This window comes from Micromys minutus (genome assembly GCF_963924665.1).
Source record: "Micromys minutus genome assembly, chromosome: 17".
In the NCBI taxonomy this organism is placed as follows: Eukaryota; Metazoa; Chordata; class Mammalia; order Rodentia; family Muridae; genus Micromys; species Micromys minutus.
The window spans coordinates 2808641-2836141 of record NC_137952.1 but is presented as its reverse complement, the minus strand read 5'-3'; positions in this window follow the sequence as shown (position 1 = coordinate 2836141).

Sequence of the window (27501 nt, the reverse complement as noted above, 5' to 3'; positions counted from 1 at the left end):
TGGGGAGGGTCCCTGAGGATTGGGCAGCAGATTGGGAAGAAGAGGTGATACTGCTATTAACAGAGGCTCAGTGTCAACTTCAAATGGGACAGGCAGCAAAGTATCCTCTCCTCCCCGATCAACTGCACAAGCCGAACCACATGCAGCCTCCTCTCCACTACCCAGCTGAGCTTGGAACAGTTCCAGCCAACCGGAGATGCAGGGCAGGCATTGGAACTGGAAGGCCAACTGTACGGTTCCTTTAGTCCCTTCACTGCTTGGCCTCTGAGAGCCACTTGTATTTGCTATTCTGTGCATTTTCCATGGGCTTGCAAGTTCTGATTGAACAAACACTGACAGGGGTACGTTGGACCTAAATAATTGTGTGCCTGTCAGTGGAACATGTTAATTGGAGAGTTGTGGAGTCCGCAGGACAGGTCACTAGAGAGAACCAATTACTCTGTGTACCTGTTTAGAAGGCTTGGGCTTCTGGAATTCTAACCTGCATCACAACACTCAGGATTGGTCCACACTATCGATCTTTCTCCCTCCTCAGCTGATGGGCTCCTTAATTGACAATTAGTTTTTACGCTGTGTTGGGAGAACTGACATCAAAGCCCCAAAGTGTTCCGGTCTCATTTGGGCTGAGCTAAACTCATGCCTGTTTAACCTATAACAAGTCCCATCAGACCACTTTGGGGGGCTGGTGCAACAGGGAGGCTCCAGGGACGGGGTACCAGTGTTGGGGTCAATCTGGAGCCTGCTAGGATTATAAACCTGAGGGTTGAGCTGGGGCCAGGAACTGATGTGTGAATGTTAAAAGGATGGTCTAACTTAATCAGCCTCCACTGTCTCACTCCGAGGACATTGCTCTGTGTGGAGCCAAGTACAAGGACTCTGTCACTCGGTCTACAAGCTGCTCTCTTCACGAGGTTCCCTTCCCAGGTGGTTCACTCTGCCCGCCCCTGATGCTTCTTTCCCCGGTTGATATGACCACCCTGACATGTCTTTGTCACACAATTCCCCTTGGCCTGTTCTTGCCACATCTGTTTCTGTTTGTTTGCTTGTGAACAACAAAATGGGTTCAGGACATCAAATTAGGTCAGCATTCTCTTTACAGACTGGACCAAGTCACCCTCACCCCAGACCCTATCACTTCTTTTCTCTCAGCCAAGGTTCCTAAGTTAAAATTCAAGAGAGTCAATGTCTCCTACCCAGCTTGGCTTCATCCTTGCTCTTAAGCTTTCATGTGACAGGACAGCACAGCCTCAACTGTGACAGGGCATCAGCCCCACCCATGACAGGAAATCAGCCCCACCTGTGACAGGACATCAGCCCCACCTGTGACAGGACATCAGCCCCACCTAGGACAGGACATCAGCCCAACCTATAACAGGACATCAGTCCCACCTGTGACAGGACATTAGCCTCACCTGTGACAGGACATCAGACCCACCTGTGACAGGACATCAGCCTCACCTGTGACAGGACATCAGCCTCACCAGTGAAAGGACATCAGCCTCACCTGTGACAGGACATCAGCCCCAGCTGTGACAGGACATCAGCCTCACCTGTGACAGGACATCATCCTCACCTGTGACAGGACATCAGCCTCACCTGTGACAGGACATCAGCCTCACCTGTGACAGGACAGCACAGCCTCACCTGTGACAGGACATCAGCCCAACCTGTGACAGGACATCAGCCCCACCTATAACAGGACATCAGTCCCACCTGTGACAGGACATCAGCCTCACCTGTGACAGGACATCAGCCTCACCTGTGACAGGACATCAGACCCACCTGTGACAGGAAATCAGCCTCACCTGTGAAAGGACATCAGACTCACTTGTGACAAGACATCAGCCTCACCTGTGACAGGGCAGCACAGCCCCACCTGTAACAGGACATCAGCCCCACCTGTGACAGGACATCAGCCCCAACTGTGACAGGACATCAGCCTCACCTGTGACAGGACATCAGCCTCACCTGTGACAGGAGAGCACAGCCTCACTTGTGACAGGACATCAGCCTCACTTGTGACAGGACATCAGCCTCACCTGTGACCGGACATCAGCCTCACCTGTGACAGGACATCAGCCTCACCTGTGACAGGACATCAGCCTCACTTGTGACAGGACATCAGCCTCATCTGTGACAGGACATCAGCCTCACCTGTGACAGGACATCAGCCTCACCTGTGACAGGACATCATCTTCACCTGTGACAGGACATCAGCCTCACCTGTGACAGGACAGCACAGCCTCACCTGTGACAGGACATCATCCTCACCTGTGACAGGACATCAGCCCAACCTGTGACAGGACATCAGCCGCACCTATAACAGGACATCAGTCCCACCTGTGACAGGACATCAGCCTCACCTGTGACAGGACATCAGACCCACCTGTGACAGGACATCAGCCTCACCTGTGACAGGACATCAGACCCACCTGTGACAGGAAATCAGCCTCACCTGTGAAAGGACATCAGACTCACTTGTGACAAGACATCAGCCTCACCTGTGACAGGGCAGCACAGCCCCACCTGTAACAGGACATCAGCCCCACCTGTGACAGGACATCAGCCCCAATTGTGACAGGACATCAGCCTCACCTGTGACAGGACATCATCCTCACCTGTGACAGGAGAGCACAGCCTCACTTGTGACAGGACATCAGCCTCACTTGTGACAGGACATCAGCCTCACCTGTGACCGGACATCAGCCTCACCTGTGACAGGACATCAGCCTCACCTGTGACAGGACATCAGCCTCACTTGTGACAGGACATCAGCCTCATCTGTGACAGGACATCAGCCTCACCTGTGACAGGACATCAGCCTCACCTGTGACAGGACATCATCTTCACCTGTGACAGGACATCAGCCTCACCTGTGACAGGACAGCACAGCCTCACCTGTGACAGGACATCATCCTCACCTGTGACAGGACATCAGCCCAACCTGTGACAGGACATCAGCCCCACCTATAACAGGACATCAGTCCCACCTGTGACAGGACATCAGCCTCACCTGTGACAGGACATCAGACCCACCTGTGACAGGACATCAGCCTCACCTGTGACAGGACATCAGACCCACCTGTGACAGGAAATCAGCCTCACCTGTGAAAGGACATCAGACTCACTTGTGACAAGACATCAGCCTCACCTGTGACAGGGCAGCACAGCCCCACCTGTAACAGGACATCAGCCCCACCTGTGACAGGACATCAGCCCCAATTGTGACAGGACATCAGCCTCACCTGTGACAGGACATCATCCTCACCTGTGACAGGAGAGCACAGCCTCACTTGTGACAGGACATCAGCCTCACCTGTGACAGGACAGCACAGCCTCACCTGTGACAGGACATCAGCCCCACCTGTGACAGGGCAGCACAGTCCCACCTGTGACAGGGCCTAGCCTAGTGAAGCTCAGACTTGGCTTTGTTTGTTTCCCTCCTTTTCAGCTATTTTTAAGCTGTTTGTCCCTTTCTTGAAGTCAGTTCTTATAAGGCAGCCCAATGCATTCCTAACAGGAACAAATTGCAACCCTAATGTGTAATAAAAGCAAAAATTTTCCCATGTGTGACTATTGGCTGCCCCCCCCCACTGACAGTCTAGACAGCAGTCTAGAAAGCAGAGTTCTGCTTTGTAGTCAGTGTGGTTGAGAGGAACAGAAGCACAGAGCCCCTGACACCCCCTGCCTCTTCTATGAAACCTCTCCTCCACTATCCACAAAGTCTTGAAGAACACGATTTGAAGGTGGCCACTGATGGTAGTGGTTTGACATCCTAGCCCGACACTAGCCAGAGGCCTTCCTGAGCGTACATGTAATCATCTATTACAAAGCAGAGCTGAGCTGGAGAGATGTTCAGTCAGTAAAGAACTTTCAATGCAAGGACATGAGTTCGATCCCCAGAACCCACATAAAAAGCTGGGTGTGGTGGCACACACCTGTCATTTTAGTACTCTGGAGGCAAAGACAGGTGGTTTGGGGGCTAATTGGCCTGTCAGCCTAGCCAGTGGGTGAGGTCCATTCTCGCGTGTATCTACACACATCGTGGAAAAGGAGAAAGAATCACGTTAACCGACCTCATCAAATTTCACATTCATTATAAATTTCCTGTTCTTTGCTTTTAGTTATAGCAGCAGAAAACATAGTAAAATAGTGGAGAAGAATCTAAACTCTGGTGCCCACTTCCAGGTTCAGGTTCCAGCTCTCTTACTGACTGTTAGGATCCTTCTAAACCCCACCCCACAGTTACCTGGCAACAGCCAGGTATGCTCCACCCCACAGTTACCTAGCAACAGCCAGGTATGCTCCACCCCACAGTTACCTGGCACTATAAAAGGAGCTGTTTGCCCCCTCCTCACTCTTTTCTCTTGCTCTTATTCTTTCTCTCTTCTCTTGATCTTACCTCTTTTGTCTCTCCTCTTCCCTTTCCCTTCCCTCCTCTCTCTCCACATGCTCATGGCCTCTACTTTTCTACTTCTTTCCTCCTATTCTCTCTCTCTCTCCTCCTATTCTCTCTCTCTCTCTCTCTCTCTCTCTCTCTCTCTCTCTCTCTCTCTCTCTCTCTCTGCTCCTACTACCCTCTTAACTCCCCTCCTCTCTTATATACTATACCTTTGTGTGGCTGGTCTTTTAGGGGGAAGGGGTGCCCCAACATAGGTCCTCCAGAGACATATGACCCCCATACCTCACCACACCTCTTTTTCCTATCATTGTTGCTGAAACCTGGAACATATCTGTTCTTTATCTTTTTATAAACACATTACTGTTGCCGTTACTCGGATTGAGAAGCTCTGCAGGTTTGCATCCAAACACTCACTAGCCTAAACTTGGAGAACTGATAAGCCCCTTTCCACACTGGTCAGAGTAAATGTCCACGTGGGCTCAGGGAAGAGTTCTTGATCCTGGAGCTACGCCTGAGGATGGATCTTTTCACTGACCTTCATTCTAGGACTTTTGCCCTTGGGTGAGATTTTCCTCCCTCTTTTTGAGACAGTGTCTTTCTCTCTGATGAAGATGCCAGGCCGGACCTGGGTGAACTGCTCTCTGGCTCCGGAGCACTAGCTCCGAGTGTGGCCCCAGTGGGCGGGGCAATTCCTAATCCCTATTCTCACCCACGGTCTATGGTCTTCCCTGCCTGTCCCTATTTCCTGGGGTGTTTCCGTCACTTTACAGTAAGCAGAAAGCAATCTCTCTGCATGGTCACTAAGCTGGCACTCCCTTGCTGTGGATCTGTAGTGTAGGCTCCTCCCTTCTTCCCTCACAGCCGCTGCACCACTGCAGCCCCTGCCTGGTTCGCTGTGTGAAGACTAGGTCTGGCCCCACCCTTTGTGTCCTACTGAGGGCTCTGTCTGTGAGACTTGTTTTCCCAATCCTCTATCTGCAGCCCATTTCTCATGAAGCTTCTGTGCTCCCTCCACCCACCGCTTTGGCCTCTACAACGCAGATTTGCAGCAGGGAAATCGGGTCTGGCCCCGCCCCTTGCCCAGGGACCCTAGTGCTGGGACTCGATTTCCCTCTTTCTCCCATGTATGCTATCTCTCTCTATCTGGGACTTTTCTGTGCTCTGCCTACTGCTGCAGTCCCTGGTTCTCCGACTCTGTGAGACTTGCTTTTCCACAAGGGCTGGGCCCAACCTGCCTTCCCAGCTCAGCCGAGGGAAAAGAGGCTTTGGCCCTGCCTGCTTCTTAAAACACAGTAGACAAAACTGGATACCCTCAGAATCAAATGATTTATCTAAACCAAGGTAAGTCATTTCTCACATGTATCCTCTCCACAGAGGATCCCTGTGTCTTCTGGGCTTGAAAGCCAGACTGACTCCACCCAGGTTGCCACAAAGACAATGGAGCCCACAGGGAACTGTTGGCTGATGGACCCTGCCATTTTTAAACTGATATATGACTGCTAGCTTATAGTTTATTCTGACCCAGATTTCTGACTACATTGACAGCTAAGGTAACTGCAGCCTAACAGCTCGAGTAACAGACCTCTAAACTCAGTTTCTAGCACCTAGTTCAGATATAAGCTTTCACAGATGTAATTGGTTACTTCTTTACCGAAACTCAGTTTTCATTGATTAATGCTTTATGTTTCCTCTTCTTGCTAAACTTTCCACTATACGGTCCAAATATACATCATCACAAATTCCTGTTCCTTCTGCTCCACAAAATGCTCATCTTAAAGACTGTTCATGTTGTTAACTCATGTTGTTATCTCTTTTATAAACTTAGAAGCTACAGGAAACCCACTCAGACCTACCTCTCACAGACCAAATAAGACTCCACTCAGATAAGTACATCTGCCTAAAAGCTCACTACCTATTCCAAGGGTGGGATTCCTCTGGGTTTCAGATGTACATCTAAGAAAACATTTGTCTTGTGGTGATAACTCCTGCCACACCGTTCACTTTGGCTTTCATCAACCACATGTTTTTACTTTTCCTGATACCAGATCACAGCTAAAATTCTCACACAAATACTGGCAGATTGATAGGTTTATCTCTCCAGTTGGCAAGGAGAACCCCCGCTTTCCCAGATGAGGCTTGGCCAGCCTTTACAGGGTAGGAGGGTTGGTCCTCTGCAGCCAAAGTCCAAAATAATACTTCTACCATTGGGCAGAAGTTCCCTTGAAAGCTGTTCCCACTCCCCCACCCCAGGCCTCTTGCAGCTGAGCTCTTACAGCTTAATGGAAATTCCCAGGCCTGGGCAGGAACACTTTCTGTCGGGTCTGGGACCCATGGTGTATAGCCCCCAGGAGTCTAAGTGATGACTCAGACACCTGGGCTTTAGTAGATTGCCACTATTGAATTTACCCGCTGGGATGCTGGTACCGGCAGACTCAATATCTCCCCCAATCAGTAACTTGGTAACTCATTGTCTCTGAACATAACCACTAGGCTCCCCACTGGGATGTCTCCTGGAAAATTTCAAATTTAAAAGCGCCTCACCTGAGGACATCAAAACTGACACACCTCCACAATAATGTCTAGACCAATATCCATTAGACAGTGATTTAAAAATCGCCACATAACGGCACACTAGATCATTTTATGGGATCTTTATACACACTGCCAATGGTCTGGTAAGTGGAAAGAGGTCCCCACCTTGACCCCTCCCGCCTCATCATTTGACTATTTGCTCCAAACCCCACAGATAACAAATAGTCTTTCCAAATAGGGTCAGAAAACTGCTCCATGGCTGGATACCAGGAACTGATCCAAACTGCTGTCATCCCTGTATCGGCCATCCCATCTGAATATTATAGTCTCTTTACTTGTTTTCTCTCTGACCAGACAAAAGATATTTGTAAAAGAATGTCCAGATGAATATGGGGGCTGCCTGTATTGGTCTTATTAGATACATATGCTAGGATCATAGACCAACCATTTCTATCAGCAACGCAAGACACTTTCTACATACAAGATCCATGGAATCCCAGGTGGGAGACAGAAGTGGTTGCTGTAGTCCCTCCGCACTGATGGAGGGCTGGGCGTCCTGAGATCTACAGAAGGTGGTCATCGCCTGTTCCTTCAAGAAAAATGCTGTTTCTACATCAACAAATTCGGGAAAGTGGGAAGTACAGAGTTGCAAGGAACTCGAAGCCTCCAGTTCTGGACTTTCGAAAACCCTATACAGAAGTAGATAATCCCTTTCATAACACCTTTCCCAGTCATCTTTCTGGAGTTACTATTCACTTCCTGCCTCATTAATCTTGTTTCTCTACCCAAACTACCAGTCAGTTCCTGTTACAGAATTACCAGCCACTGTCTACGGAGGAGCCTGATGCGAATGTTTGCCGGGTGGACTCTGATGGTGAAAGCCAGCCACGCCCCAAAATTGATGACACCCCAAGACAGCAGGAAGTAGCCTAAGAGACTCAGCCCCCCTATTCCTCTTTCACCATTGGCCTCCCTCCCCTTTCTATCGTAAGAAAAAGGGAAGAATGCTAGTGCTAGGACCACTCCTGAAAAACTTTTCTTTCTTCCAAACATACTTAATCTCTACCTATAGTGTGTGTGTGTGTGTGTTTCAGCATCTTGCCAAGTCCAGGCACTCATTACATCTAGAACAGCTCCAGCGAAGCAGCCTACAGATGCTTCAGCCTTCTCTCGCAGACACGGACCCTTCTATCAGACCTGTTCCTTCTGACCTATCCTCAGATGGTTCCACAGACCCTGGACAACAAGAAAACAGCCAACTCTAAGACTGGACAAACATCCCCATTACCAATTTTCTAGATTTTATAGAAACACTCCCCCTCCAAGCAAGCATGACCTTTTTCCTGCTTCACCATTGCCTCTAATTTTTCTTTTTAATTACACCAAAACTGGGGAATGTTGGTATCCTTCCAAACCCTACCCCACAGTTACCTGGCACTATGAAAGGGGCAGCTTGCCCCCTCCTCACTCTCTTGCTCTCTTCTCTTGCCCACTTGCTCTTAACCCTTTCCCGTCCTCTCCCCATTCCTTCCCCCCCCTCCATGTGTTCATGGCTGGCCTCTACTTCTCTACTCCTCTTCCCTCCTTCCTCTCTCTGCCCCTAGTACCTTCTTTATTTAAATTAATTCATTTTATTTATATGAGAACACTGTAACTGTCTTCAGACACACCAGAAGATGACATCAGATCCCATTACAGATGGTTGTGAGCCACCATGTGGTTGCTGGGAATTGAACTCAGGACCTCTGGAAGAGCAGTCAGTGCTCTTAACTGCTGAGCCATCTCTCCAGCCCCAAAGATTTACTTATTTTATGTATGTGAGTTCACTGTAGGTATCTTCATACACACCAGAAGAGGGCGTCGGATCCCATTACAGATGGTTGTAAACCTCCATGTAGTTGCTGGGAATTGAACTCAGGACCTCTGGAAGAGCAGTCAGTGCTCTTAACCACTGAGCCATCTCTGGGCACCCCTAGTACCTTCTTAACTCCCCTCCCCATGCCCTGAACAAACTCTATTTTATACTATACCATCATATGGCTAGTTCCTCAGGGGGAAGGGATGCCCAGCATGGTTTCACCAGAGGTACCCCCTTTATTCCCATACCTCACCACAGCTCTGTAGAACACAGTCTCTATCTATCTATCTATCTATCTATCTATCTATCTATCTATTTATCTGTTTATCTATCTATCTATCTATCTATCTATCTATGTATCTATCTATCTACCTACCTACCTACCTATCTATCTATCTACCCACCCACCCACCCACCCACCCACCCACCCATCTATCTATCTATCTATCTATCTATCTATCTATCTATCTATCTATCTATCTATCTATCTATCTTTTTCCTAACACTGACTATTTGGCACGAGGCAAGTGGCTTGACCTATTCTTGCCTCATTCCCTCATGTGTAAAATAGAGGGGTGGAGGTGACAGCATGGGTCTTTTCCCACCCTTTCTCTGAGATGTCCTGATGACAGAAGGCCATAGGTTTATCCCCATGGCTCATCCATGGAGGCAAGACTCTGGCAAGGTGTGGCCATCGAGAAAGAGGCCCAGAATGCACCGCAGGTGATACAGGTGGTTGCTGGACAAAGAGGTCCTGTTGGAAGGTAAAAATCTAAATCCTACCTTTAATCCCAGCAGTTAAGAGGCAAGGCAGGCAGAGCCTCATGATCTCAGTAAGCCTGAGTTAGGTAAGCCAGCCAGCCTGATCTACATAGCGAGTTTCAGGGCAACCAAGGCTACAGAGGAGACCCTGGGGTGAGGTGGGGGGAGAAAAGGAAGCAAAAATCCCCCATAAATTCTAGGGGAAAAGCTAGAGCAAAAAAGCAGATGTGGAGAGATGGGGTGTGTTCAGGGACGTGGAGCAGCAAGTGTGTGGTGATACATATCTGGCACCACGTGAGACACTCACCTGTCTGCAGGACTCCACATGCGCCATGAGAAGCTGCATCTCACAGACGGGGATACCAAGGTCTTGCCTGCCAGGTGTGTGAGAAACCAATGTCCTCAGTTCACAAGAGCACCCCGGCTTTATGAGAAGAGTCCTGGGGGTCCAGCGAGCATCACCTGAAAAGTCAGGTGTCATGCATGGGGGCAGAGTGGGTACAGAGGGGTCTGTGACACGGATCAGTGCAGGACTCTTCCCATAGCACTGAGCAATCAAGGGTGCAGTCTTCGATGTCACTTACACCTGATCCTTCTCTGTTCTTATGTCTGTCTTGTTCTCAACAAACCGCCGTGTGGGCTCCTCTCTACCGTTTAATTCAGCTCATTCGTAAAGCTATCAGATGAGTGATCTTGCAGGAACCTTGGCTGGCGCTAATCGTCTGTGCTGACTTCTGGCTTTTGCAGGGGAAGCTTAGTCAAACTTGGGGGTGAGGAATATCTAAATGAGCATTGGCAGGGGTCATTTGTAGCTGCGTCTAGTTAGCTCGGGGCACCTTTGAAAACGAATCATCAGTATTGGGTCCAAAGGAAATTGCAGTTCCCTAACTCCCAAAGGCAGTCCATATGTCCAGAAACGAGCTGAAGCCAGGCGATGGCATGGTTTCTGTTTGTCATGTAAGCTGGCAGTCCTCAGGAACTTGTGAGGCTGGATCCCATCGGCCAAAGGAATCATCCCCTTCCCTCCGACAGAGGGGACATATGGCTACCTGTGGCTTCTATAAGCCTATCAAATTGCATGTTGACCTCCAGGCTCCCCCTGTTCCTACTCAGAAGTACATTTCAAAGTCTGTGCTAGCTTCCAGGGCTTTCCTCCCTCCAATTCCTCCTCCTCCTTACAACCCAGTTACTCTTGCTCTTCTCTCTCCCTGTGTTCTGGTCTCTCTCTTGCTACCTCACTGCTGTCTGCTCCACTGTCCCCTGCCATGTTCTCTCACAGTCTGTTGGCCGTGTCTGCTGTCTTTTTCTCTGCTCTGGGCTCTTCCAGATGTCTTTGGACACCCTTTCCATCCCCCGTTCCCACTCTTATTCACAACAAAAAACCTTTTCCTCAATAATGGAGTGTTTATTATAGTGGCTTCCTTACTACATCCCTTCCCAGACAATAAGACAACATTTCTTACAGATAGTCTTATAGGACCTGAGGCTGAGCCAGGTCCTGGCTTTATGCCAGTGTCTTGTTTGGGATGCCTTACCTGCTGATTCTGCTTGGCTTCCTGGATCGACTCCCCATTTGTGCACCCCCTCCTCAGCTAGACAGGGTCTGCCACCTGCTCTTCTGGCATGAAGTGCTTTCGAAGTGTCGCAGGGACCACAGAGTACTAGTGTTCTCTGATAGAATGACTCCATAGCCACCAAAGAAGGGTTTTTAGACTGTATTACAGGCTCTGTGAGGTCCAACTAGTCCAACAATGGCTGTCTCCCATTGGAAAAGTCTGATAGACGTTCAGTTCACAAGACTAGGTATTTCCCTTGGTCTTGGGTATATGTTGGAATCCTGAAGAAGCCGGCTTTGACACCCTTGACTTTCATTACTTCCTCAGCAGAAGGACAGATAAATTTTCTAGTGGTGAGGAAGGCAAAGAGCAGATGCTTCCTTCTGCCATGTCATTTAAATAGGTTGCCACCAGAAAGTGTAGCCCAGATTGGGGGAGGGGCAGTCTTTTGACCTCAAATGAGCCAATCCAGCAAATTCTTTATAAATGTGCCTGGGGCTTTTGGTTTTTAGTTAATTCCAGATGTCATCAAGCTGACAAGCAAGATTAGCCACTACATAGAGCTTAGTGTGTGTATGTGTGTGTGTGTGTGTGTGTGTGTGTGCATGGACACGCGCACACACACATGCGTGTGTAAAAATGCACTTGTGTGCGTGTGTAGTGCAGAGGGCAACTTTAGCTGTTGTCCTCAGGTGCCATGCTCGGTGTTTTGAGGCAGGGTTTCTTGCTGGCCTGGAACGTGCCATGTAGCCTATACTGGCTCCTAGCGAGCCCCAGGGATTCACCTGCGCAGTGTCCATGACAAGCCCATATCACCACATCCTGTTTGTTTATGTGGTTGTAGGGATGGGATCTGGGAACCATGATCGCAAGGCAAGCACCATATTGACTAAGTCATCTCCTCAGCCTTGAGAAGCATACCTTAAAGAAATCTCCTGGAGTAACCAGGATGCTGTAAGCTCTGCTGAAGGCTATCACTACTCACACCAGTGTGTCTCATCTTCCCAAGGCCACTGAGCACAAATCAAGATTCCTGCCACAAGAGGACGGCTTTGGGAACCTGGGGCTGGCCAGCTCCGCTCTGGCTCCGCAGCCTTTATTCCTGTGATCTTGCTAGCCAGAGCCCCATTGAGAATTTTATTGCCGTGTTCTATTGTTCAACAGGAGGCTTGGACACTTACAGTCGTAATTTAAAATATTAAATTCCATGAAGCATTAAGGACCATGTTTTCTGCTAGGAGACAGGTTAAATGCTGCTCTTCATCTTCGATTCTGAGACTGCGGCCTGTTTCTCACTTGCTCTAATTGGCAGTGTTGGGCCAGCCCTCACGGACCTGGCAAACCTTTGACAATGTTTCAGGAGATTTTCATGGACGCCCCCTTTTCTTCTGTCTTGCACATTTAATAGGCCTCTATTTCTTTGCTTAGCTTTCCCTCTGAGCAGATATTTCAAAACCACACTATGGGGCTGCAGAGAAAAGTACCTCCTCGCCAGAATTTTAACATTCTTTTAAAAAAATCTGGGATTGGCAAGCTAAGATTGATAGTCACACACACACACACACACACACACACACACACACACACGTACACATGCATGTCTAGATATAGTTCATTTTGTCCATTCTTTTCTTTGGTGGTAAGGCTTGACTGTCTGTGAACATTAGGCCTTTTAAAGAGATGTTTCCAGAACTCACCTGAAAGCATCTGTTCCACAGACTGGTTTCTAGATGGTCATCTAGATGGAACGCAAGGACAGCACCCTGCTAGCTGGGGAAGGACTGGGAGGGAGGGAGCCCTCGCCTCCAAGGGAGTTATGCAGTTTGAAGCTGCAGATCTGGCTTGTTTTAGAAACATCAGAGGAAACGCTTGTACATCAGAAGGGTCTGGGTTTAAATCCCTGACAGCTTCTGGCTCTGGTGCTTTGGCTTTGGGCAACTCAAACCTCATTTCCTAGACTATAACACGGGATAAATAATATTGCCTTAGTGAAAGAAGAGATGCTCGGCCCTCAGGAAAAGCATAAGTTATTGATATGAAATAATATAGATTATTCCGCATGCTTCACCATCTGGAAACTAGCCAAAGGAACTGCCAGTCCCCAACACTCAGCAGCCTATGAGGAGCTTCCAAAGCTTTGGCCTGGGCCATTTCCCTGTCTCTTTGCAATGATCTAACTCAGACTAACAGGTGTGGGGAGATGAAGGCTCAGAGGAACAAAGCAACTGTCCTGAAGCCACACAGCTTGCGGCCAGAGTGAAAACCACACACCTCCACACTGCAGCTTGCCAGAAACACAGGCAGTCTCCCGACTTTGTCTCTCAGTCTCTCGGGTTTCCTTGGCTGGGGTTTGCTCGCAGTGCGCCCAGGTCCTCACTCTGATGAAGCCACTTTCTAACTTGAATGCAGGACACAGGGTAAGTAGGACAGTGACGCTGTCCGCTAGCCATAATACGAAGTCTTGGCGACTCCTAAAACACTTTAGCGTTTTAATTTGATATGAGGAATGCTGTTGCTCCACAGTCATTAAATTCCATGTTAGCCTCGTTTAAAATCCCCTTTTTTGGTAATATAAGACAATTTTCTACTTGGAAAGTCACTGGGGGAAGAAGAGCTGCTCAGTTTCTCTTCACTGACACTGTTCTGGGTAAGCCTGGCCACCCTTCCCACAGATCTACTGCTCGCCACAAGTGAGTGTGTATGTGTATATGTGTGTGCATGGGTAGAAGTGTATGTTTGAGGATACATGTGTGAGAATGTTGTAAATGTGTGTGGGAGTGTGAATGTGTGTGTTATCTCTGTGTGTATATGTATGGGTATCTGTATGTGTGTATACATGACTCTGTGTGTGTGTGTGTGTGTGTGTGTGTGTGTGTGTGTGTGTGTGTGTGTGTGTGTGTAACAGCTGTCTGGCACTGCAAAATGTGGCTCCATTACAATTGACCCCACTAATAGAAGAATCTTGTCCACCAGGGCTGATCCAAGGATCCCTAAAGCTCACTGTACGAATCAAAGTACAGAAAGAAGAGAAATGCAGGGCACAGTAGAGGGGGGTGGAGGACATGGGTGTGTGGTAAGAGAAATCCTGACTCAGTTGGCAGAAGTGAGAGAAAGAAAGATTTGAAATATGCATCAATCTCTACTTGAGAGCAAGATTCTGTCAGAAGACTAAGATGCCTGACAGAAGCAGCCATGGTGCTTTCAAGACCCACTGCGCACAGGCGTAGGAGGCTCAGCTCAGAGATCGCCTTGTCAAACATACCTATCTTCTTCAAGGGAAGGACATGATTGACAGCTGGTCACCCAGAAGGCTGGGGTGAATGTTGTCTGACAAGGCTGTGTTGGTCTTTCTGCTGCTCTGTAAAGCCAACCTTCCTCAATCCCCAACATCCTGGACATTGTACAGGCCCTTCCCTGAACTTTGCCTCTCAGTGGGTAGAGCCATCCTTATGAAAGAGGTCTCCGGTACTTTACATCCTCCACCAACAGACTATCCTCACGATTATCACAAACCTAAGCTCCCTTTATCAGTCCGTAGAACTCATTGCAAAGGTCACAGGTGCCTTGTTACTTTGGAGTTTCTATGTATCTGTGCCTAAAGCTTTGTTGTGATAAATGTTATGTGGAAATCTTTTTCCTAAAGTTTTACTGTGCTAAAATGTGTCAGAGAATAAAACGTGAGGTCAGGCAGGCTCTGGAAGTTTTGGCCCAGAAACTGCAGAACTGGTGCTGGCCCGAGTTTCTTCATTGGCGTGTGGATGCCTCCCTACTGGTCATGAGGCTTGTGGGGGATGAACACACACAGGACACATGGACTTTTAGACTTTCAGTGAAGGTGTCCTGAGCCACGCTGGCAGACCCAGCCCGGTCTCTCATTTTGTTACTTAATAATTGAAGGTTCCAGAAGGCAGTGTCTTGGGCTGGGTATGCAGCCGAGAGCCAACTGATCTCAATCACGCCATCTTTGGGGTACTACCACCATGCTATCCTTGAACTGATCCCACGTGGCACCTACAATACCTTGTTCTGCACCAGGAGCACATTTGAACTACCCCCATTATGCAAGTCCTTGGTCACACAGGCACTCTGTGGTTCCAGTTTGATAGATGAGGATGTTGGTCTCAGACCAGACAAAGCATGATGGAGGTGAGTTCTGAAGCCTCCCGGTCACCAAGGTGCTTCCATTTCTGTCTCTAAGACACAAGATTTGAGTCCTGTTCACATCCTGACAAATTTACACTTACAGTTTAAGTCAAAGGGACATGAAAATCCTGGAGCACATCAAAGGTGCCATAAAAACACAAGGCCCAGGGCTAATGGCATTATAAAGCATGGCTGGACTCTTTGGCTTGGGGGCCTTTCTACCTCTTAAAAGCAGTGAAATTGTATCAGAAAAGAAAGGGTCTTTGCACTCTCATAGGTGAGGCATTTATGCATTACTGACATGTGCACTCAAAACTTTTATTTGAACCCTTTCAGGGCTCATATGAATTCAGAAATAAATAAAGCCCGTCAGCCCTCATGACACTTGGGGAGGCAGAGTGGCAGAGTGTTAGAGCATCAGTCACATTCTACAAGGAACGTATCAGATGGAAGAAAGCCTGGCAGCCCACAGGGGACCAGGAAGGCCCAGCCCAGTGCTGAAGGCAGGCTCTCACCCAGCCCCTTGAGTTAAATTTTCAGTCTTACTCTTCTTAGACCTCTTGTGCACAGACCTTGTTACACCCTCCCCATTTCCACATTGGGATCCCCCAGAACCAGAACCAGAAACCGGGCAGACAAATGACACAGAAGTCTACAACACTGAAGGTTTCTATCACTTACCAAAACAAGGCTTCCAGAAAAATAAGTGATAAGATAAAAATCTTGCTGCTCTCTTTCCAGCCATTCACTTCAGAAGTTAGCAGAGCTGAAACATTTCTCCTAGATCCCAGAGTGCATACACCCTGGGGTGGCTTACTAGGGTCCTGGAAAGATGAGTCCAGCTTCATAGTTAGGGTGGGATGGTTATTATTTCCCGGAGGCCTCCAAATGTTAAACCCGAGTGAGGAAAAAACATTCCCATGACTGTCTAATTAAAGCAAGCTTTATTCAGAACTGGCCAGCTGACGTCTTCTCTCAAAGTCAGGATTTCAAAGTCACTGGCTTTTGAGGTCCCCATTTATGGGAAAGTGTTATGGAAAACAGCTGCCAAGCTGTTAGCACCTGGACAGAGGAGTGGAGGACTCAAGACTACCTGTGGGTTAGACAAGTGTGATGGTACCTAGAGAGAAGAGTGTGAGACTCAGAGTTCAAGGCTACCTGTGCAGTACATAAGTGCAAAAATACATCACGTGGACAAGAAATCATCAAGGTATCTGGGAAAACTTATTTGTGTAAGGCAAAAGGGCAACCATATATCACAGGCTCAGCAAGGCAAAGTTTAGCAAGGCAAAGGGGTGTGTATACATTGCAGTCACAAGTTCAGCAAAAGTTGAAAAATAGTTTTAGGATATATTAGACTTAGGAAAAAGGATCTTATTCCTGTAAGATATGGAGACTTAATGACAATTTCTGACAATGTGGCTTCTTAGCAGCAATGTGGCTCCTTAGCAACAATGTGGCTCCTTAACAATAATGTCCCTCATTATATTTTGGCTTCACATTTTGTGACCTGGGACAGGTTGCTTGACTTTTCAGTTCCTAAATGTATCTTTTGTCAACTAGAAATTACAATATGTGATCATGGATCCTTGCCCCAAAGGATTACTTGTAAACATTCCTTCAGTCAAAGTCCTTTGTCAATCTGAAGAAGCTTCCATCCTTGCCCCAGAGGATTACTTGTAAACATTCCTTCAGTCAAGGTCCTTTGTCAATCTGAAGAAGTTTCCAGATACCTTCTGGGAATGATGTTTCTCAATGCATGCAATAAAAATATAGAGAATTATAAAGTATACTAATTATATTAAGATGGTATCAAAATATTAAAGGCACAAATTTGTAATGTAGCAAGTATGTGCTTCCTTATTAAAGTATTAAATAATAGGATTGACTGGGTTGGGACAAGAACCATAATTTTAAAGTCGTGTTAGGCATAAATGATATTTTGAGGCTCCATGGAATTTTTTGTTGTATTGGTGACACACAGCTTCATTTCAGTTACTATCAGTGAGCGCACAGATGAGGCTCTACCCTTCTCTGCCTGAATCTGGTCAAGAAAAACTGCTGGATAATTCTGCCTGTCTGTCCTTGGGGACAGAAGAGCAGGGGACAAACAGGAAGGGCTGACAGTGTCAAATAGGACCCCATCCATCAAAGTACAGGGAGAGATTCAAGAACTGAAGTAACACGGGACCGTGTCATGGACTTTAAGAGCAACTGACACCCAGCATGCCAGTTTCAGATGGCATACACCTGTGCCCATGTTTGGCTTGAAATGACCACCCATGGTGGTCAAGGGTGGGATCTTCCTATATTCCAACCCCAATCCTGCCACCTGCCCTTCGAATATTCTACCTCTGTTTCTGTTGCTATGACAACTTCCCTGACAAAAGCAACATAGGGAGAGAGACTATAAAGTGAGGTCTTCCTCCCATCTCCAAGATCCCAGAGTAACGACTCTAAGACTCAAATTAAATTTACAAATACCTTGGCCATAAGATGTGGCTGTTCCCCAGCCCCCCTCATATATTAGTCATCACATTATTCTATTTTAAATCCTTCCATGTGGCTGGTTACCTCTGTTCAGCTCCTGTGCTTCTATTTGCCTCCACGTTCCCTGGGAAAATCTTCCCAAACCTGGCTCTATCCCAGAATCCTTACTTCTTCCCAGAACTCCTACCTTCTATTTCCTGCCTCAGCTATAGGCCAATCAGCTTGAGTTAACAGGTGAAGCTTCAAACCAAGCATAAGAGACTCCTTTTACATTTCCCCCTTAGTCCAATAAAATTTTTTCTCTTACAATAATAATCTATATATAATAAAAACAATTATGAAATCTATCAGATAAGAATTACATTCACCAAGTCTAGTCTACATGTTTTGACAATTTCACAGAAAGTATTCTATTATCTATTATCTTGGTGAATTTAAAGTTCTGTACCTAAATCATTGTTTGTTATAACATGGATTACTAACTTAAAACATCCTCTCAGACCTGAAAACATTTTATTAAATTCTAAACAACTTAAGCTTAATGTGAGACTATAACTACCTAGTCGTCAACTCCATTAAGTACCCGAGGAGGACGCATCACCTGCGCATGCAGAAGCGCAGGCAGGCAGCTTCCACAAGCCGACCAGAGAGGCCTGGCAGCCTGGGGAGTCTCCTGAAATTGTCTCCATAACACTGAGGCATCCATCTTCAAGCCTTCTGGCCCTGGTTTTCTATCAGACTTTCTGAGAAGCAGAATTATAAAGGACTTGCCTACCTTGTCCTTGCAAAGCTTGGCAACCAACTGCCCTGCATCCTGTTTGTCCTTTTTGGACAGCATCCTGTCTGCAGTTGCAGCAGTAAGGGCTCCCTCCATCCCCAGTGGCAGCTTGCCATATTTGAAGCTAACTCCATAAGGAAATTCTTTGATCCTCATCACCTTCTTTGAAGTTGAATGGGGATGCTGCCAGGATCTGACATGTGTCATTGTTTTTTGTTTTTTTTTTTTTAAAGCCTTAAATTAATAAAACATCTTTAAATGCCATATTCTGCAGGGCCTCTGAGGTTTTTAAAGACATCTATCTATCTACAGTATGTCTGAATAGGCAAATGTTATTTGTTTTTAACCATTTACTATCTGTCCAATTTAGAAAATATATTTCTGTAATAAACTAAACTAGTACCTAACATGACCATGAACTTGATTGACTAATTATTAACTTGTATTACTTAATTATTCTAAACAATTAGTAATAGGAGCTCTAAAAGGACTGGAACTAAATATTGTATTTTTAAATGGCCCAATACTTTGTAAGAAAATTGAAACATAATATACAGTATGTTGTAACAAAAGTGACCCCGATTTTTGTATCAATATACAAAAATCTATACCACTGTATCCAAATATAACCTCAATTTTACATCAATATACAAAGATCTATACCAATTTAAAATTACTGACTTATAAAATGTTTTGTGGTTTAAGAGTAAATTTAGTAAAATCCCCTATTCCTATTATTCCTTTATTATTCCTATATCCCCTTATTTTTTCAACTCTTCTCCTCCTACAGAAGAAAGAAGGATAGAGAAAAGAAAAGGAGAAATTGCTGAGTCTAACTTCCTATAACTTGCTTCTCCCTGATCAAGACCATTTAACAACTTGCAACTAACCAGCTAAGCTTGCCAAGCAACAACGAACATTCACAACCCACTGAATGACCCAAAAGCATCCACCTCTCCTTTTGGAATTGAGGAGACATTTTTTTAAAACTGCTTCATTCTGATTTTGGTATAGGTTTTCTTTTTGGTAGGTAACTCAAGGAAAATTGGCAAATAGTTAAGTCTTAAGAAAACCAGGTGTAACATTTTTTGTCCAATCTCTAAATGCTGTAAAACTGCAAGCTTAAATGAAGCCTTAATTGGAATAGTCTGAAAGGCTGGATGAAGTGAGCTAGCTGCTTTGAAGTTTTTGATGAAACAGCAACTGAGGAAGTCTGAGGCTGGACCAAGCAGGCTGCTGGAATCACTACATCTCAGCATTTTATCATTCTGGAGGGTGAATCTGAAAGCTGTCTCCATTCCCATGGTATCCTGTCCTCATGTTATGTAAACATGTACACTCTCACAAGTAATACACATTTCTGTAATAACATATCATTGAATGTTCAAGGTGCACACATCAGTTAAAAGCGAGTCTTTGCTCTTTGTTTGAGCAAATTAAAGATATCTGTCTTTCATGCGCCATTTTGGACTGTATAACCAAACTGCAATATAAATCTCTATCCATGCCATATGAAGGAATGGCATGTATTAATAAGCCATGAGATATCTGTAGCCAACAAGATTTATTGGCTATGCAAAGACATTTTAAGTCTCAGCCAGTCTCTGAGATGTTCCCATGTAAATAAATCAGTGTATAAATTACCTGCCTTGTTGGACTTGTTAATTTCTTTATTTGTTTCTGTAGCCAAGATCTTTATGGGGGTCTTCTCTAGTCATACCTGATTTCTATCAATTTGGATGGAATCCATAGTTTTTCCTCTCATGTGGAAACATGTACAAAACTCCTTCCCCAGTGTAACACATTCCCTGTCTTCCATTCTGAGGTTAGGACATCCTTAAAATAAACAGGTTAATTTAGTTCAGCAGCCCTTTTTTAAACCCAGTGTATTTTAGCAGTTATGTTATCTGTCTCACTGATTTAAAAAAAAATTAAGTCAACAAAGCATTATTTAAACTATCTTTAGGAGGTTCCATATCTCTCATTTGTTCTCCAAAGTCCTGTTAGATCTTTTCATAACTGCCTGACTTGCAGGACTAGAAGCCACATTACAACAGCCATAATGCCTAACACCATTGTTATATTCTAATGGATATGCATGCCTGAGCCCCACCAGTTCCAGTCTGTAAAGGTCTCTAAGATAGCCATCATCTCTGAAAGTGCTCAATCTCTGAATCATCTTTCCAGAATTCAAGGCAAAATCCCATTGTAATTCTGAACATGTATCAATAATAGATCAACACATGTACATATGTTAATTCTTCAAATGCTATAAAAGGAAACATCATCTATCATATGACATTGTTCTAAGGCAGCATTGTTAAATGGAATTTTCATTCTTAGCTCAGTATATTATATCTCTACGGGTTACCGCTCTGTATCTTCTTAAGCCTTTGCAGGAACTATCTTTTCTGATATTATAGGTTTCGGCTTAGATCCTTTGAAAGTTCCTTACTCCGATTTAAAGAATCTTCTAACCTCTGTTCTATGGCTTCTAGTCTAGCTTCTAATTTCTTTCTCCAATTCTGCATTATTCTGACCTTGTATAAGAGGATATACAAAACTGTAATTGTTTTGGGAAAAAATTTCTTTTTGTTGGTAAGTAGAGCAAAATTATATGTAATCGAGATACTCTGTGACATTGCATCTTTCTACATTTTTAGCACAGTATGCACACACACACATGTATACATATTTTTAAACACAGTATAATTGTGAATTGGTGTTAAGCTGATACATGATTGGACTGTGGAGAGGTAGGCAGAGAAAAGGCTAGGAAAATGGAAGAGGAGGAGAGGAGGAGATTCTGGGAGGAATGGAGATGGACACAGATGTGTATGTTTTTCTGGGCACATCTCTAGCTTGATGAGGTTGTTATTATTATTTCTAAGGGTTTCTACGGGTCTTTTTATTTCATATAGGAGAGCAGTTTGTATCTTTGTTCATTGGTTGTAAGCTTATTGTGCAGAGGGTTTGTGGATTGAGAATTTAACATATATATATATATATATATATATATATATATATATATATATATATGCTTGATAAGCTATGGGGCTTTGGAGTCATGTTTGTGTTGGGTGGTTGTATCCACCTGGGACAGAAGCAGCAACACCAGAGTTCATGGAGTCGGCCTGGACCAAAAGTATGTGTGCGGCTCTGCACTAGAGCGGCATCTGTGGGGTGAGACTGTGGGAGCCTGATAAGAGGTTAAGCCATCTTTTTAATAGTTACTACAACATATATTATATTTGGTTAACACATTGCATTACCTGCTAGCTCTGCCTAGCTGCTCTATTCACGCAGAGAGAGCATTTCTGCCATGTTGTGAGGTGTTTACCAACTTGTTTGCCGTTTCAGCATAGACCAGCTCACATGCCACTCTGAGCTGGACCACTGTTTGCTAGCCCATACCAAGCCCTTCTGTTTGTCAGGTCCCTGTACAGCTGCAGGCTTTTTCCCCAATTGCAGGTCTCATCTTGTGTCATCCTGTCCCATCCAGTCCCAGTTCTGGGCAGTGTGCAATTGCTAGAGAATTGTCACTTCCCCAGCCAAACTATGGCTTCTGTGCCTAGTTTTCTGGTATCTGGGATCTTTGGCTAAAGCTGGAATCTAGTGTCCTAATCTTGGATTATGTGCCCGACAAAGGATGTCATTTCTAAAAGTGTGTATGTGTGTGTGTCGGGGGGGGTCCTTACATCCTCAAACTCCCAGAATATCTACTCTAAGACTAAAACTATATTTATGAATTCTTTGCCCATAAGCATTGACTGTTCCCTGACTAGCTTGTATATTAGTTATCCTGTTATCCTAAATTCTGCCATGTGGTTCAGCTTCCATGGTCCTCCTCTATGTTCCTTGGGCACATCTTCCCACACCTATCTGGCTCTGTCCAAGAATCCTTGCTTCCTAACAGAACTTCCACGTTGTTTTTATTTTACAGTGAAGAAATGAGAGGGAGTTCTGAGATCACAGAGCCAGTGAGAAGAGGGAGAGTATATGACCTTAAGGCCAATCTGCACCCAGAAGACTCAGCTGCAGGGGGTGCTCCCCTGGGCAAAAGGCACCAAGCCAGGCTGCCTGCTTGCCAGCTTCACTTTATATTTGTGAGGACAGACAGCTCTGGTAGAGGCCACCTCTCCTCTCCAGCCTGCAGAGTCCTCAGGTATCCAGGACACAGTGGAGCCATGATAGCCTTGGGACATTTGACTCAGGGCAGTCACTGTGTACCAGTGTGTGCCGTAGCACAGGTGCAGAAGCCAGTCCCCTCCAGGGGTTAAAAATGGAGGTGCTGAAAAAATGAAGGGCAAGCCCAGCAATTGTTCAAACATTCACAGTCACTCATGAAGCAGCACATGTAGGCCCATGCTCTGTGCCTGGGAGGGAATAAACCCTCTCTCCCATGTGCTAGGATGTCTGCTTCCCTAGACACACAGGCGTGTGGTAGGTTAGTCAGCGTGCTCAACTAGGACATGACAGAGAGCAGGGAAAGGTGAAAGGCCACTCAGTTTTTCTCTTAGTGGGGCTGAAGCAACCTAGGAAAGACCGTAACAGGTTGAGTATTAGAGAATAAGTTGGTATTTACCAAAGAGAGAAGAGGGAAGCCAAGGGTGAAGGGGACCAAGACCAAGACTCAGGACTGATCTTCCTGTGCCGGAGGTTCTAGGCGGGTCCTTAATCTGTTCTGTCTCATTTCATCTCCACAGACAGCTGCCTGAGAGGCCCCAGGCTTTCCTTTCATGGTGGACAGAGGGCCTGAGAGACTTCCCAAGCTCACGTAACTGGGGATGCTGAAGGTGGGTGTCACCCAGGGCTGCTCACTACAGACTTTCTGTCCCTGTTCACGTGGCACACATCCCCCAGCAAAGGACCTCATCCCCCAGCAAAGACCATGGGAGGGAAAGAAGTATAGGGTACCTACTACTCCAGTGGTGGCAGATGTTAGGGCTGGAGAGTAGTGTGCTTTTAAAATAATATCCTTAGAAGGCTCCATGCTCCTGAGGTGGGCTGTTCATCGTCAGGGTCCTCAGGACCCAGACATCTCTCTCTTTACCTGTGCTCTTGGTGCTAAGGTTGACAGGCTTCTTCCAGTTGATTGCCATTGTCACTGAAACACCAGGAGCCCTGGGCATAGCCATGAACCTTGGCAATCTGACTTTGGTCAAAGGGCTAGCTGGAAACACACACACACACACACACACACACACACACACACACACACACACACATGCACACGCACACACACGCTTTTTTGCACATGTGCACGAGCTGCCACCCAACACCCTTTGAGGGACAAGAAGCAAGTTTGTAGATGGTAAACCTAAAGGTTTGACCAAAAGTTGTTTTCGCCCTGTGATTCCGTGAGCATGATTCATCTTCCATGTTGTGAGCATGCAAATGTTAGACCAGCTTCCAGTGCTCCAGTGGCCTCTAGCCCAGGGACAGCTGGGGTCTCCTCTAGAAGCTGGAATTAATGGCCTCCCTTCCTTGGCTGATGCATTTGCTTCTCTGTCATGTCACCATCTTTCCTCCTTCCATCCCTGATGGTGGAAGCAGCTGCCAAGATAAACTGGGGCCTCACTGCCAGAAAACACCAAGCGCCTAGTGCTAGTTTGTCATTGCTGTCTCTGTGGCTCATGCTTAAACTGTTTTCCAGTAGAATCTTCCCACTGCTGACCCAGGGTGGCTGGGGAGGACAGTCTATCTCTAAGACCCTCACTCCCACCCATGCTCCAGAGACACAGCTGCCTGCTATGTGTTATGATAAGGGTCTGTTATTATGATCTGTGCAGCCCTACTGTGTGCTAGCTGTGCTTTCATGCTTCCACAAGCAGGATTGAGGATGGGACCACACTTCAGGAGGAGAATCCTGAGGCTCCGAGGGGTTCCATGATGTATTAGCAGGTAGCCAAGCTCACCCAGTCCCAGAGCCACTTAGATCTCTCTAAACCACCATCACCAGGCTCTGGAGTGCCAGCTTGTCCCAGCTGGCATGAGTTAACAGACAGACCACACTGGAAAGCATCAGAATTGAGGTGGGCATAGCAATAAAGCACTGGTTATAATTTCAGATACAGTAACATGGGACTATTTCATTTTCTTATCCATTTTCACCAACCCCTCCTGATAACCACCACTGGATTATTACGAAGAAGGAGGGACACCACTTGTTACAGAACCATGAAGACACAAGTCTAGCCCCCTTTGTGCTCCCCCTAGACAGGTTTCTGAACCCACAAAAGAGTCATGCTCATTGTGACCAACCCAAAAGGTAGTAGCATCTCCTGGTGAGCAAGGATTCTGATTTGGGGACCTCCCCTCTGGTGATTCTGGGTGACAAAGTGGTACCCTGAGACTTGTGCATGGCCCTGATGATTCTCCAGTAAGATCAGATCTCAAGAAACTGATTCAAAGGCCAGCATGGGTAGAGGTACCAGCCATCCTGGTCTGAGGGTGAGAGGTTTCCGCGGGAGATGAGACTTCCACACCAAAATCTAGAATGTTCTCTGGGAAAACCAAGGTGCATTAACTGTGTAGATGTTCACTCAATCCTGGGCTTGGGTTCTGAATGTCCCCCAAAGACTTAGTGCCTAGGGTGGCACTCCTGGGCTGGGTCGCTGTGAGTATGGGCTGGAAAGGGATGGAAGGCCCTGCCTCTTATGTTTCCTGGCTGGTCTGCTGAGTAATTTTGTGCTGACATAGTTTTATATTGTGATATGTATCCAAAGACTCAAAACTATGAAGACAGCAGATCATATACAGAAGCTTCTACAATTGTGAGTCAAAGAGAACTTTTTAACCTTCATGAGTGAATAGTCTCAGGTGATTTGCTAGGTATCAAAGGTGATCTACCACACTGGCCAGGAAAGCTGGGTTCTGATGTTAATAAAATGTGGCTGCTACAAAGATGGAAAGGATGAACTTGTCTTCAAGATCCCAAGACAAACAGGACAAAACTCAAGTGTTTCCCTTGAACCCCCTGAATCGAGGCCACATCCAGAAGGTGCCACCACATTTAAGGTGGGTGTCTCGCTTCCATTAACCTACTAATCAAGAAACTCCTTAACAGGTTTGTCCAGAGACTTGCCTGTCTTGTTTATAGGTACTGTCAAGTTGACAACCAAGGTTAACCATCACAATGGCCTCCTTTAAAAGCATATCTCAATTCAGCTTAATTCCTGACAAGTGCTTAATAGTGACATGGGACCAGCAGCAACCATCAGAGTTGTCAGCGATCTTTGTTTCTTTGCAGACCCCTAGGCATGTCTAATTCTGAAATGTTGGTATTGAATCTTTTAAATTGAATTAACTTACACATTTGTATGTGTGTGCTCAGACAGACATATGGAAACCAGAGGACAACGTATGGGAGTCTACTCTCTTCTCCAGCCCTGTGGGACCCGGGATCAAACTCAGGTGTCAGGCTTGGAAGCCAGTGCCTTTACCAAGACTCATCTATCTGGCCTTAGCTTTGTTGGTTGTTTGTTTTACAACTCTCCGACAACACTAATACTCTTTGCCCCTTGTATTTAGTTGTGATGTTGTTAGACACATACACATTTAGGAGTTCATCTTCTTTAGAACATAAGCCCTCCACCACTCACTATATGATTCTTTGTCCTCTGGAACACATCACCTCTTCTTCTACTCTCCATGTGAATTAACCACATCGTGAAACCTGCTTACCTATTGTTTTCTGTTTTTACATTTTCAGGCATCTAGCACTTTCTTCATTAGGCTTCTCCATCCCTACAACCTGGCTCACCTCACCACCACCACCACCACCCCCCTACCCCCCCACCCCCACCCCCACCCCCCCACCCCCCCACCACCACCCCCACCACTTCTCCTGGCTGACTCATTCTCTTTTCAGGCTGCCAACATCAAAGTTATACTTCATTTCCGGCTCAAGGTATTTGGAGTCTTTTCTGTTCCTTTGGCTCTCTGATCTCTCAGAACAGAATTCAACATCCTGGCTCTTCCTATCCATCACCTACATCCAGCCTCAAGATCCCACCACTGCCAGGGCAGATGGTAAAAAGTCTGATATTTGGCCCCTTTCCTTAAAGGTTTGTTTTTTCTGGGTTGGGGAGAGCTTAGGAACTCACATTTTTTGTAGCAGCCTTGAGAAATTTTGATGACCTAGCCAGTGGGAGCTCTGCACTCTCCCAAGTCACTCCCCTTCTACATATCGAAAGTTCTCCTGGCATCTAGTGAGGCTGGCAGAGGTTCCACTCACTCCAAGAGAGAGAAAGGCTGATCCTGCTGTGCAAGATGGTTTTAATTAGTTCCACTGTTCAAGGACATCTAGCAGAAGGTGACAGATGCGCAGTTCCTATATATACAAATATCCCTTTCCTAGAGCCCACCCATCTCTGCTTAAGAATTGCCGTGTCTTTAAAATTGCAACATTAGTTTTTAAAGAAAATTTGTCTCTTTGTTTTTCCAGGGGGTAGAAAGTTACAAGGCTATATTGCCAAAGGAATAGAGGGCAGTGCTTTTTAATCGAAATGCTCTTATATGCAAACAGAAAAAAAAAAAAAAAAAAAAAAAAAAACTCTCAAACGAGCCTCTGTAGAATTGAGGGTAACGACCCCAGCTTAAGAGAGAGGTGATGATAGGATTCTCTTTCTAAAATCACACACACTTCTGGCATGCGCAGGGAGGAGCTGCCAGAGCAGAGAAGAGGGCTCTCCCTCCCTCCCTGCCTGCTTCTTCCTTCTGGTCTTTCTTCCCTTTTTCCGTAGATGCCAGTAATTCATCTCCCTTGGAAGGAGGCTGAAGGTGGGCAGAGTGGAGAAGAAGTGAAATGTCCCTCGGGATGGTCCTCAAATAGCAGCCTTTGGGTCTTTAGAAATCTTTGCAGGTACAGGGCAGACAGGCAAGACACTGACTAGACCTAAAGCTGTTAGCCTCCCTCATCTGGGTTCCCTCGTCAGGAGATGACACAAAAGTTCTCTGGTGCAAGGATCGCTGACAA